We start from the raw sequence: 14,972 nt of genomic DNA on the forward strand, positions 1-14,972 counted from the left end.
TCGATTCGCATTATCAGACTTCTATATTTTGCTGAAAATTTATGATTTTGAGGTTGCGCTAGAGTTATTGTTGTGCTAAGTGTGGTTTGTAATTAGATTCAGATTAGAAGACTCTCGTAATAATTTCTGATTTGGATTTGCAAATTTTTGGATTAAGGATTTAGTTATGCTCCACGTAAGTGTTTATGTTATATTTTAAATGAAGTTTGTTTTTTGTTTATTCGTATTGAATATTGTGCGAACGAAGAGTTTTTCACTATAGGTTTATTTTCCATTTTGACACAAATATATATATATATATATATATATATATATATATATATATATATATATATATATATATATATATATATATATATATATATATATATATATACATTTATCGAGTTGAATTAAAGAGAAAAATAAATTTTGTCAGTTTAACAATTTTATAGAATTGCAACTTATTTAAGAGTAAGGTGTAAGTACGAATTAGAGATTAACCTAATCTCTGTCTCCTATTATAGTCCGAATTGAACAACCACAAGAAGATGACTTTGAATAAACTACTTGAAGAGAACTCTATATAAAATGATTGAAGACTAAAGGTAAAACCGTAATTTGATTCTCTTAAACTACGTCATTTATCTTCAATCTCACGAGGTATCTGACTTAGGCATCGGAGTGTGGTCGGACACAACACGTCCGACTCATTCTGACCTATGTTCGTGATCTCAGGTCGACAAGAGAAGATCTTACAATTCGGAGAACCATCAGTGAATTTGATTTAAGTGGCTGGTTACGAGCTTATAGTTAGTTTGGTGGAATAATTCTGGAAATTTATTTTGGTTCTGATATTTGAGTTAAGCTGGTGTACTCTCCAGAGTGTTTTTCTGTGAATTTGTGATTCTTAGTTCGCAAAGTTTGTTGAATCTATCGAGTTTAGTCTCTGTTGTTAGACTGTTAAACTCTTGTGATGTTTTATGTTGCCGTTGATTGTCTTTTAGAGAGAATTTTATCTAGCTGATTTATTGGAGTAAATCATTCATTTTATATAACGATTTCTATTAAGTATTTTTAATATGGATTGCTTGATGTTTAATTGACAAGAAATGAAGGATTCATAGCAGTTTGTGATATTTAGTGTTTTCCAATTTGGAACAATAGACGTTGGTATCGTAAGAATTACGATTTGAGTTTCATGTCTTGTTTCCACCTTGTTAATGTTATTTGAGTGGTTGGTAAGACTCTGCCTTGTTTCTTTGAAATCACTAATGTAAGGTGTTGTTCATTTTGATGTTAATAGGGGTTAGCATTGAGGTTAGTGTGACCATATGAGATAGTTAGAAGTATGTGAGCGGTGGTAAGAGATTCTTTGATCGAGGAGCAACCTGTTGAGACGGTGGTTACATAAATACATAGGTTGATAAGTAATGAAATTTCTATGGTTAAGATTTATGGTTTATCACTCGGTTGAGGAGTGTACACGGGAGACAGAGTCCGATTTGCGGAATTTTTTTTTGTTTCTTTTTTCGTTGATGTATGTTGGGTTTGTTCATTTTGTATTTTATATTATTTTGTGCGCACTGTGTTTACTTTTATTCGTGAGATACTTTGAGTCGAATTCGAGGACGAATTTGTTTTTAAGTTGGGGAGAATGTAATACCCCGTGTTTTCAAACTTGATTTGTCAGTTTGGTTATCCGTTACAAATTGGTTGTTTTCTTGCATTCGCTGTTATTTTGCATTTCAACATTTTTCTTGTTATGTTTCGAACTTGATTCTGAATGGTTATATGTTAGAAGTAACACTTGTGATAACTTGGTAGTGTCTTTTTGAGTGTCTTATATGTATCCCATGATCTCGTATGTGTTTGATGTTGATTCGATTTATTCTCGGTATTTATCAAAACAGTACTGGCATGTTTTCCAAAACTGCCCTGTTTTAGTAAAACGTTGATAACTCCCAATTGAAATGTCGGATCAGGCCCATTTTTTGATATGTTGTTCATAAGAGTATTTTCTAGCATGAGTACACTTTTCGCGTCGTTTGGATGCTTCTCTCAAAATAATAATTAAACTATGGCTTTTATCAAATCCCATGTAAAGCCCGCATAAGTCTATAAATAGACCCTTATTTTCATGTGAGCAGCCCCCTTCTCTTTTCCACAAACCAAAAACGAATATCGTCATAGAGAATACACATTTCCTTCGTTCTAAAAAGTCCGGATGCGATTCATTACACTAAGAACTTGATTTTTCATCATACTCGCAAGATCTACACGATATCTACGTTGTGTTCTTCGTTGGTGGCTTATGGATCCAATTGATTTCGGTCCAGCCCTTTTAATCTTGGTTTAATACATCAATTATAATCTTGTTCATCATTCTTAGGTAATAGTTTTACTCCTAATTGATTTTTCGATTCGTTGTTGTGTGATTTTTCCTATAAATGCATAATATAGGATTTTGATGGATTGAATCGTTGTTATTGATATGCTATCTTTACACTTCTTATCTTATATGATTAAATGATGGGTTATACATATATAATCTGATGTTATAATGTTTGGAATGTGTTTCGCATGATCAATAACGAATTGGTGTAATTAAGCAATGATTAGGCGATTTCTAGACTTGTGCGAATTAGATTCGTTTAATGAATTATTTAAATGGTTGAATCCAAATTGATTGATTATTAAGTGTTCTTATATCAATATCTATTGATATAAAAAGTTTTTATTTTAAAAGTGAGAATTGGATTTGATCTATGTTGTAAAATCTCTACGTACGATTTGCGTAATTGACAATTTTATAAAAGATGAACTTTTCGATTGCAGAATGTTTTGGAATATTGTACCTACTGATGTTAGGGGTATATTAGAATATTTCAAATGTTTAAAATCAGTTTTTATGTATTTTGATTCATTGGATTTATGATTTGAACCTAATGGCATGTTTAGGCAATTTCTAGCGAAATTGCGATATCGGTTGTTTAAGTGAGTTTGGCTTACGTTCAGATCTGAATTGTTTTAGTATGAGTATATAAGCATGATATATTATTGATCTAAGGTGTTAGTGAATCTAAGGTTGGATTGTTGCTTAAAATGCTTAGTGAATCTAAGGTTGGATTGTTGCTTAAAATGCTTAATTATGCATTGGTTTGTTGTTGTTATTGTTTGAGGTTATTATTGCTGCCCATAAACATTTTTGGGGCTGTCTGTATGACTTTGGTATTGTTTAAACTTGTTGGGAAAACATTTCATGTTGGTTGATTATAAGATTGGAAATTATATGCCATGAATGATTGTTGGTTTGATTAATTGGTTCATATATGAGCTTATGCTTTAGATATGTATACATGTTGTTGGAATCATTTTAAGTGATTTGGCACGCTGGTGTGTACTCTGGATGGTTTGGCCAACTATGGCTAGTTTTGAGCATATTATGTAAGTGCTGCCTTGTTGTTAAGCTATATTGAGTTCCATGGTTTTCAAATGAATAATGTTTTGGTTTAAAAGTTTCAGATTTAACATTGGTTTTACTCTGAAATATAATTGGGTCGGGTTAGACTTGGGTCGCCCGACGTGTGAGATTAAGCTTGAAGGCTAATTCACAACTCTGGGATTTACATTTGGTTTCAAAATTTTAAACTAAGTTATAGAAGTACTCTGGATTATATTTTCAACGGGAACTCAATTATGATTAACTTATTGTTTAACTCTGGTATTATTTTGAATATGGAATGTATTTGTATGGATGTTGTGCTTGGGCTTATACCTTGATTGTGGTTTGAGATGCTAGTCCTATGTGGTGTCTAGTATTCTTAGAGTTAGGGGATGATTTGTTTTTAACTTAAGCTTTGTTTCTAGACTCGTCGACTATTTGTGCTTTGGAGTCAGAGCAGGTTTAGGCTGTTTGCCAAGATTCACGTGGATACGCAAATAGTGCGTTTGTAGTGTTATTTACCGCTTTATTAAGTACGAATTATATTAGTATATAAACTGTTTCGAACTGTTTTAAGCTATTATGGATCTGGATTGGAACAAGCTACTCGATAGGCTTGTATCGAGACTGTGTGCACTGGTAAGTACTCTAGGATCGGTAGACTAATGTCTTGCTTGCGCTGGTATATGACGAGGATTTGTTCCCATCCACTCTGGGTTCACTATGATACGTCATACTTACGCTGGTATCATTTCAATACTCTATTTCCATGATCGTAAGTATATTAGTATAAAAGGATTTGTTTTAAGGGGTTTTAAACTTAATAAATGTAAATAGCATTATGAACTCATCTCAGTATATCTGACCCCGTTGTTTTCCCAATTTTCCAGGCTTATGATTTGAGTGCGTTGGTCATCTCCGTTTTTTAATTCCTCGGAGGTTTTATGTCAATAAAGCTAGTTAACTGTTTTATCTCTTAGGATGCAGTAGAACTAGTTTATCATTTTGATTATCGTACTTGGATTGTCGGATTGGTCCGATTGTTTTATTGTAAACTTTTGGCATGTATACTTTGGATTTATCTCGTTATATATAAGGCATGCTGTTGAGACTCAGTTTAGATGAGTATTTCAGATATTTAAGTTGTTCATATTAGAACTGTGATATAAACTGCTAAACTTAGGTTGGAGTCTCGGTTGTCCAAGAGCAGTGTTTTCTGCAGGTTTATTCATTTGATTGTTTTCTGCAAGGCTTGCTACGGGTTTTGGTACGACAATACCCATACCCTAGCGCCGGTCGCGATCCTTGAAATTGGGTCGTGACATGTCGGGATACTAATGTGTTTGGTATCTTGTGCGATCCATATTGTTAATGTGATTGTGATGGCCGGCAAACAATTGGATATAATTTAGCTAGGTTAAGCAGGGCCCTAATTAATAAATATAATAAATTATGATTTAATTTGTCTAATTATATTTGTGGGTCTGAATATGAGAGTTGATGGATATATGGTTTTGATTTTACTTGTTGTTGTCATATATATAAATATAATTAGCTATATTTTATTAAGTAGGCAGCTCACCCCTTGCCACCTTTTTCAAGAGTTAGACCGTAGTGACTCATCCATTTATATTCGTGCAGTCACTGGATTGGTCTCGTTAGGTGGGTCAACAGTGTCATCTGGATTTAGATTTTATTTAAGTATAAATTTCGATTTGTATTCAAACAATTAATTATTATTTTTTGGGTTAATGTCAAAAAAAATCACGAACTTTACACGTTTTCTCATTTTAATCACGCAGTTTAAATTTTCTCATTTTTATGCACGAACTACCACTTTTTCCGAAATTCATGCACGGCGCTGAGGTGACACTCATTCATTGGTGTAAAATAAACTCCACCTCAGCGAATTACACCAATTGAGTCGTGACACCTCAGCGCCGTGCATAAATTTGAGATAAAGTGGTAGTTCGTGCATGAAAATGAGGAAATTTAAACTACGTGATTAAAATGAAAAAATGTGTAAAGTTGGTGAATTTTTATGACATTAACCCTTATTTTTAAAATTTGCTTTTAGCTTTCTGTTTTAAAATCGATATTTGCAAATTTAATAAAATTGTATTATTTTGAGGTTTTAAATAAATGACCGAACAAAAAGATTTTTAAGATTTTGTTTTGAATTATGAAATTACTAATATTTTTTATATTTTTTTCGAGAAGGGTGTTACAACAGCGACATCAAAATGTACGATTGGAAAAATCGATACCTAGGGATATGGTCAGTATAGATGATGAGCATGATGATGTGAACTCGCAATATTCGAACGCATAAGCCTTGAAGAAGGATATAAGTATGGGTCGACGACGCTAAGAAATGTGAATGAAAGAGGCAACCGCTAAGGCTAGTAAGCCATGTATACATCAAATGGTGTAATGGAGTAGAAAGGGGGAGACTCAACAAAGTAGTTGAGCTACAACACGAAGGTGTTGTTGTAAAGGTCGAAATGAGAAGTGGTTAGAAAGAATACCTATAAGAAGTAAGAGCTTGAAGTAAGACGCCTATAGAAAGGCATTCAAGCATAAGGATGTATAAGAACTAAAGATGGACGAAGGTATACCACGAGATCGATTAAGATAATCGACATAGAGATGGTCTAAACGACTTAAGTATATGGAAAAACACTCGATAAAGGTAATCGAGAAAAGAAAACAAGAGTGTTACTTGGAAAGTAACCAGAGGGATCAGTTTCTGTGTAGTCATAAGACACATATAAATAAGAAAGATAGAATTGGCACGAGTATAAGACCAACCAAATGATGGACAAGATGTCAGTAAGGATGTAATAGATGGATGTACGTACGACTAAGAGTACAATCCGTCAGCAAGATTGAGAGGAATAACCTTCGACCTTAGGTCAAGATAAGGTTTGAGATACTGGACTAAGAGGTGTGGAATGATCAAGAAATGTAATAAGACGAGGAAAAGGATACTACTAGTCCAATAAAGTATATCATGGAAAAAGAATTCGATACACATCGAGTAAATGCCAAATAGGCATTCGACTATATGCGATTCAAGAAACTATGAAGTATATGATGGGTAATCAAGGAAAAGTATTCCTAACTACCACAGGATATAGGTAAGGCTATTGGGCGAAAGGTCGCATAAGCCTAAACTGTAAAGACAACAGTTAAGAAATGAATGATCAGAGTGTCGCAGTGGAAGCGAAGGAGGAAAAGATAATCACATAAGTAATCAGATATGAGGAAGAGGAAAAACGTCAAGGAAAACGACGTCGGACATTGATAAAGTCGAAAGTCCGCAAGGAGCAAGGATAGAATAAGAGTTCATTAAGAACTTAGTATAACCTATCAAGTAAAATTTAGGGTAAGACTTTGAAAGGAAATTGAAGGGATACTGACAGGACTATTATGGAAAATAGTTCATGATGAATACTGAAAGAGGCAAAGGATTAAAGGACATGGGACAAGGAAAGACCCAAGGACAAGGAACATGTGTTAAGTAATAACACATCATAAGATAAGAGGTCTATGAATGACTAAGTCTCGAGATAAGGTAAAGGAATAACCATATACTCGATAAAAAGGGATAAGTGCAAATGAGTACTTAAAGCCATTAAGAAGATGTCCAAATAAGTTCGACTCCAAACGGAAGTAGTAGAAAAGGAGGCAAGGTATGAGAATACGAAAAGAAATTCAGATAAGGATTGTCTGAATGCTTAGTTCATAAACTTAAATGACAGTCTATGCAAGCAATGAAGACAATCCCAGGTAGTTACTTCCGGGTCGGTTTTCGATACATTCGGGTATCAATCTGAAACCCGAAGTTCCAATAAAAGTTGTTAACGAAAGTGTGAAAGTATACGAATCCAAATTCGTATAGTGCACAAATGCTTTTGAATAATCACTTTGGGTAGCCGAAGTGAGTAAGATAGACAGCTTTTGGACAAAGTTTAAGAAAAACTTGATAGGTATGAGTCGAGTTATGCCTAAAGCTAGCGGGCATAAATCAAAGTTGGTATCAAGGGTGATATGACCCTTATGGACCTAAGAAGCGAACAATGGATAAAGAGTGGCAATTATCAACGCTAAAAGGTGAAATGATACGGGCCTATTTATGCCAGATGTTAGTAAATGACGGGATTAAAATCCCAACGCGAGAATAGATGCTGTCTTATCGTTATGAGAACCGTATACGGAGTAGCTAAGCGCGAACTAGGAAAGTTCATAAAGAGATTGACAATCTCTTTTACAACGAATATTGGGCATCGACGGATGAGTAACGATGATACAAATGAACGTAGGAAACGACTAACAATCTTTAAAGATGTTAGTACTACCATAAGATGAAACAAAAGACGGGATAACAAAGACAGTTATCCAAGGTCACAAACAATGAAAGATAAAAGATACACCTAGGAAAGGTGTAGTCCAGCTTGGATATTAGAGGGGAACGTTATCCTTAAGGAATGAAATTCTATACCATGTATTGAAAGGTATGAACAAGGAGTTGAAAGTTGGAAATAACTTCTCTTCTGTGAATCAACCACAAATAGTAGAAGTAACTAAATAGTTGATATACGAAGAAAGGATTGTGAAGATCGTCGATACACGGACATGAAACATACAAACCAACGAGGTTCCGACAGTAAGAGTCCTTTAGAAGAACCACCCTAGCAAGAAGGGTGCAAATGAAGAAAAAAAAATGGGAGTAAATATGCGATAAGGATACACGTATTAGTTTGTTTAAGTAAGTGGCAAAAGTTCGAATTCGAGGACGAATTCATTATAAGGTGGGGCGAATGTAATAACCCCAAAATTTTGAAATAAGAAAATGATGCCACGAGTCCTAAAATTTCGTAATTTGGACCAAGTAGGTCGGGAAATGGACACCGACATGAGAATTACTGAAGATATGTCGAGATATAATAATAGTTCAAAATGGGAAAATTATTAATATTACTAATAGATAGGGTCTAATCGGAAAAGGATCTCCAAAACTTAAGTACGATGGTTAATTGGGAGTTTGAGCTAAAGTGCAAATTAACCATTTTGAGTTAAAGGGACCTTTAGCCAACGACTTATCAAGTAAGGGAATGATTTTTATTCATTTCACATATTATAAATAAATAGGAAACAAAAGGATTTTTGGAAATCGAATGGAGAATTAAGCGCGACGGGAAGTCGTTTTGAGAATTAAATTATGTCGGTTTGTTATTTGAGTTAAATGGAACTTTTGGCCACTAAGTGAGGTCATTCACTCTAGCCACTAAGGGGTTGACTAAGTCATTATTCCAATATCAAGAGGCAAAAGATAAGAAATGGAAATTAAAAGAAAGAAAAAGAGAGAGAGATGGAGCTCTCATCCTTTTCTCCTCCACGCCAAACACCTCCATCACCATAGCTTCCTCCATGCTTCACCAAAATGAGTCAAATTTGAAGCAAAACAACTCAATTCTTAAAGGTAATCAAGGTAGGGTCATTATTTAGTGAATTGTTTGGTTAATTTTTGAAGAATTTTGAAAAGCACAGTTAGGGTTCATAGACATAAATTAGGGATTTTGTGTTCTTAAGGTTCAAAGCTTACATGGAGGATGTTTGATGGTGGTTTGTGATGATAAGGGTTTCGGCATGAAGTATTTGCCAAGGTAATCATAATTCTGAAATTTGGAATTAGAGAATTGATAAAATTTGGATGGTGTTTGGTTGATGTATTTGGCATGGTTAAGTTGTTAGTGATGATTGAATGTTTAGCTAGAGAAATTGTGTTGTTTGAATGAGTAGTTTGACATGGAATTGGTAAAGGGCATTCGTCCCCTAAGCCTAATTGATAAAATAAAGTTCAATTAATGAGTTTAGGATTTGTTAAGAATTCATAGAGCTGAATATTGATGGAGATTAAGTTAAGTTTGAATGTATGAAAAGTTTGATTTAATTGCAGAATATAGTGCTGCAGAACAGCCCTATTGCGAGAGTTATATCTTGAGTTATACAACTCCAAATTAAGTTCTGTTTGTTGGTACCGAAACTTAAGAGTATTTTCTAAATATGTTTAAGTTTAAGTAGTTTTGGCCTCTATGAGGCTCGGATAAATCGGAACATTACATCACGCGTAACAGTTCTGAATTTTACGACAGCCCAAGGGATTAACTTTCCGGCTAGATTCCGACACCTTCTGGTGCTAGAATTAGTCCGACACATAAATGGAAATCGAAGATGACATTCTGAACATGACGAATGTCGGTTTCATTTAGAGGTCGGACTATTTTACAAATAGCAAACATAGTCGGCTACGGGGTCGATTATACAATAAGTTATATACTTGTTGTTCTCGAGTCTTATACGTCTATCGAGTTAAATCCTAACTCGATATCCACATGAATTGCCCTAGGTTTGACAAAGCGACCTACTAGCGGACGAGGAGCTCAGGGAGCTTACGCTATAATAATCAAAGATTATTGATAAGCAAGTGGTGAGTTTATTATGTTGAATATTAACATTCAAAGTATTTTAAAATGCAATTCATTTATGCAAATGTTTATATAGTTTGCATAACATTATTTAATGGATTGCTTTGCTTTGAAATGCATATATCATGTTTTGAAACCAATATAGAACCGATGAAACATACTACCTATTGGGTGTCAATAGGCTGTGTGATCACCGGTGTCGTTATGGTCTAGATGTCTAAAGTCATTTGAATATAGTGAAGTATATGAAATGTTGTGTGTAAGCCGTTTGTATGCGCATTGTTTGATTCATTTGTATGGAGACCGTAGGTTGAGCTCGGTTGATTTATCTCGGGCCACGGACCTAGGTCTAGTGGGTGAATGGACCCACAAGTTGTGAAGAGGATACGGTACAGGATAACTCGGTGACTTGTACCATTTTGGACGATATAATCTGAACTAAGTATACGTCATAGGAAATACGTCTTACGAATAAGACTAGGGTTTCATCTGGAATGTTTATACATGGATGCATTGAACTGAATGAACTATACATTATTTTGAAATGTTATATAAATACTTTTATATAAACTAATGAACTCACTCAGTGACGACTGACCCCCCCCCCCCCCACAGTGTTTCATTTCAGGTGCACGTATCTGAAGCGCCAGACTTTCATTCTTGTTCCGAAAGTCTGTAGGTACCGTAAAGAGGAGTTGATCAGTAGTGCTGCAGTAGTTTGGTCCTAGAATTATGTATGGTCTGTCAAATGGTTTTGAATATGCTTTCAAACTATGATAAAGTATATGTATATACATAGTTTATAAAACTATGTTTCTAACCGTTTGATTTATGTACCAATTACCTATTAAAGGAATTTGATATGATATGATTTGTATATGTTGGAACGGGCCATGCTGGAATATGAGAAATCGCATAGTAAGACCCAGGTTCCTATGCACGTTTTCAAGTTTTGAACAGACATTTGTATACGTCAAGCTTTGCAACCTTTTAATGAAAACGTTTTTGTATATGTTTGGTTTGTGTATGTTTTGTGAAACATTTATATGTATTTTTAAAAAAGGGTTTCTACGGGTTTTGGAACTGCCATTCCCATTTCCTAACGCCGGTCACGGCTCATAATTTCAGGTCGTGAGAAAATCCAAACGTTTCGCCTTTTTAGCGATATAATCCAAAAATTTAAAACATTATAAACAAATCCAGACATTTAAAATGATACGAAACAAATCCAAACCTTTCACCTTTTTAACATATTAAGCTAAACTTTTAAAACGTTACGCAACAAATTCAAACGTTTCAAACGTTACGAAACAAATCCTAACATTTCAGCTTCATAGCGATTTAAGCCAAACGTTTAAAACGTTACGGAACAAATCCTAATATTTCACCTTTTTAGAGATTTAAGCCAAATATTTAAAACTCTAAGAAACAAATCCAAACGTTTCAACGTTACGAAACTAATCCAAATATTTCAAACGTTACGAAACAAATCCAAACGTTTAAAACGTTACGAAACAAATTCAAACATTTCACCTTTTCAACATTTTAAGCCAAACGTTTAAAACGTTAAGAAACAAATTACAAATGTTTAAAACGTTATGAAACAAATCCTAACGTTTCAGCTTTTTAGCAATTTAAGCCAAACGTTTAAAACGTTACGGAACAGATCCTAATGTTTCACCTTTTTGGCGATTTAAGCCAAACATTTAAAACGTTACGAAACAAATCCAAACGTTTAAAATGTTACGAAACAAATCCAAATATTTCACATTTTTAACGATTTAAGCCAAACGTTTCAAACGTACGAAACTTATCCAAAAGTTCAAAATGTTACGAAACAAATCCTAACATTTTACCTTTTTAGAGATTTAAGCAAAACGTTTAAAATGTTCTGAAACAAATCCAAACGTTTAAAACGTTACGAAACATATCCAAATGTTTCACCTTTTTAACGATTTAAGTCAAACGTTTAAAACGTTACGAAACATATCCAAATGTTTCACCTTTTTAACGATTTAAGTCAAACGTTTAAAACGTTACGTAACAAATAAGAACTTTTAAAATATTACGAAACAAATTCAAACGTTTGCCCTTTTTAGCGATTGAAGCCAAACGTTATGAAACAAATAAGAACTTTTAAAATATTACGAAACAAATTCAAACGTTTCCCCTTTTTAGCGATTTAAGCCACACGTTTAAAACGTTACGAAACTAATCCAAAGGTTTAAAACGTTACAAAACAAATCCTAATTTTTTACGTTTTTAGCGATTTAAGCCAAACGTTAAAAACGTTAAGAAACAAATCCAAACATTTAAAACGTTACTAAACAAATCTAAATGTTTCGCATTTTTAGCTATTTAAGCCAAACGTTTAAAACGTTACGAAACAAATCCAAACGTTTAAAACGTTACGAAACTTATCCAAACATTTTTCCTTTTTAGCGATTTAAGCTAAACGTATAAAACGATACGAAACTAATCCAAACGTTTAAAACGTTAGGAAAACAAATCCTAACGTTTCACCTTTTAAGCGATTTATGCCAAATGTTTAAAACGTTACGAAACAAACCTAAACGTTTAAAACGTCACAAAACAAATCCAAACGTTTGACATGTTTTGGAACAAATACGAACGTTTAAAACGTTACTAGACAAATCCAAATGTTTAAAACATTACGAAACAAATCAAAACGTTTCACCTTTTAAGCGATTTAAGCCAAACGTTTAAAACGTTAAGGAACAAATCCAAACTTTTCACCTATTTAGCTATTTAAGCCAAATGTTTAAAATATTATGAAACTAATCCAAACGTGTAACACGTTACGAAACAAATTCTAACGTTTCACCTTTTTAGGGATTTAAGGCAAATGTTTAAAACGTTACGAAACGAATCCAAACATTTAAAACGTTACGAAACAAATCCAAACGTTTCATCTTTTTAGCGATTTAAGCCAAAAGTTTAAAACATTACGAAACTAATCCAAACGTTTAAAACGTTACGCAACAAATTCTAAATTTTCACCTTTTTAGCGATTTATGCCAAACGTTTAAAACATTACGAAACAAATCCAAACGTTTAAATCGTTACGAAATGTCACGACCCAATTTCATGGATCGCGACCGGCGCTAGGGTATGGGTATGGTCGTACCAAAATCCGTAGCAAGCCTCGCGGATAACCTTATATGCAAATAAACCTGCAAGAAAACCACTGCTCGGGGGCAACCGAGACTCCAACCTAAGTCTAACAGTTTATACAACAGTTCTAATATCATAACTTGATAGTAATCAGAAACTGTGAATCATGCCTCAAATATAATAATCCAATGTAACATGCCAAAGTATAATAATATAAAAGTCGTACCACTACGACAAACCAAAGTATAATAATCAAACACTATACTAGTTCTAATACGGTCTAAGAGTTTAAAACAACAGACTAGTTTTATTGACATAAAAACCTCCAAGAATCAAGAATCGGAATGGACCAGCTTTCAAATCATAAACCTGGAAAATTTGGGAAAACAACGGGGTCAGATATACTGAGATGAGTTCGCAATACTATTTACATTTATTAAGTTTGAAACCCTTAAATCAAAACCTTGTATACAAATATAATATGATTATGAAAAACATTATTAAAATGATCCCAGCGTAAGTGTGACATAGCATACTGATAAACCCAGCGTGGACGGGAACATATCCTCGTCATATACCAGCGTAAGCAAGACTTTAGTCTGCCGATCCCAGAGTACTTACCGGTGCACACAGTCTCGATACAAGCCTATCGAGCAGCTCGTTTCAATCCAGATCCATAATCCATAAAAACAGTTCAAAAGCATTTATAACATTAAAATATGATGCGGTACTTAATAAAGCAGTAAATAGCACTACAAACTCACTGCTTGCTTATCCACGTGAAATCTTGGCAAACAGCTAACCCTGCATAGACTCCGAAGCACGAGCAGTCGACGGGTCTAAAACAATGTATAAGTAAAAATCCATACAATCCATAACTCTAAGAATACTAGACACAACATAGGACTAGCATCTTGAACACAACCAAAGTACAACCCAAGTAGGGTAAACATCTATGTACCAAACAAACCAAAGAATTCATATCATTCACTTTAAACAATTTAGGCAAGTTAGCTTGGATGAGTTCGTATCCATAAAAACAAAACCGAAGTCCTTTTCATAACTTAAATAGTTCTTTTAAACCAAAGAGTTTCCCAGAGTAGTGTGTTGGCCTTAACTGCAGTATAGCTCAACACAACATGTTGGGCGACACAAGTTTAACCCGAACCAACTATAAGCCAAAGTGAAAACCAGAGTTTAAAACCAATCCTTAAATAAAACCAAAGTCATTTGAAAATAAGAACTCAATCCATAGCTTAACAATGCCACCCTTAAAAGCAATAAATCATATAGCTTGCCAACACTTGGCAAGTTTCACTCAAGGTATATATCACTTAAAAATGCCACCTTAAATTCAATTAATAGGATTTAAACACCTTTTAAAGATGTAAATTCAAATCTAAAATATTAACTTAGATAGCCATAGCACCTTTGTAAAATTCACCATAAGTTATATACCATAACAACCACTAATTTTTAAAACGACCCAAGGTAAATATCATTTTATAAATGTCCAAAATAATTTATAAAATGTATTTCCAGCCATTAACAATTTAATCAAAATCAAAATTAAGCCAAAGCACTCAAATAATCAAATTTGGCAATTTTGCCGAAAATTGCCTAAACTAGCCAAACGATTCAAAACCAACAATCGATGAACCAAAATATGTTACTACTGATTTGAAAACATCAAAACATCATATAGAAAATATTAGATCAGTAGATATAGCATTTGAAAACCATTTTGCAATCGTAGCGTTTAACTTTCGTAGAATTGTCAATTTCGCAAATCGCAGAGATTTTACAACACAAACCAATTTCAATTCTCATTTACAAATAAAAACTTTTTATATCAGTAGCTATTGATATAAGAACACTTAATAATCAATTTGGATTCAACCATTTAAATAATTCATTAAACG

Source organism: Mercurialis annua, linkage group LG5 (assembly GCF_937616625.2).
Source record: "Mercurialis annua linkage group LG5, ddMerAnnu1.2, whole genome shotgun sequence".
In the NCBI taxonomy this organism is placed as follows: domain Eukaryota; kingdom Viridiplantae; phylum Streptophyta; class Magnoliopsida; order Malpighiales; family Euphorbiaceae; genus Mercurialis; species Mercurialis annua.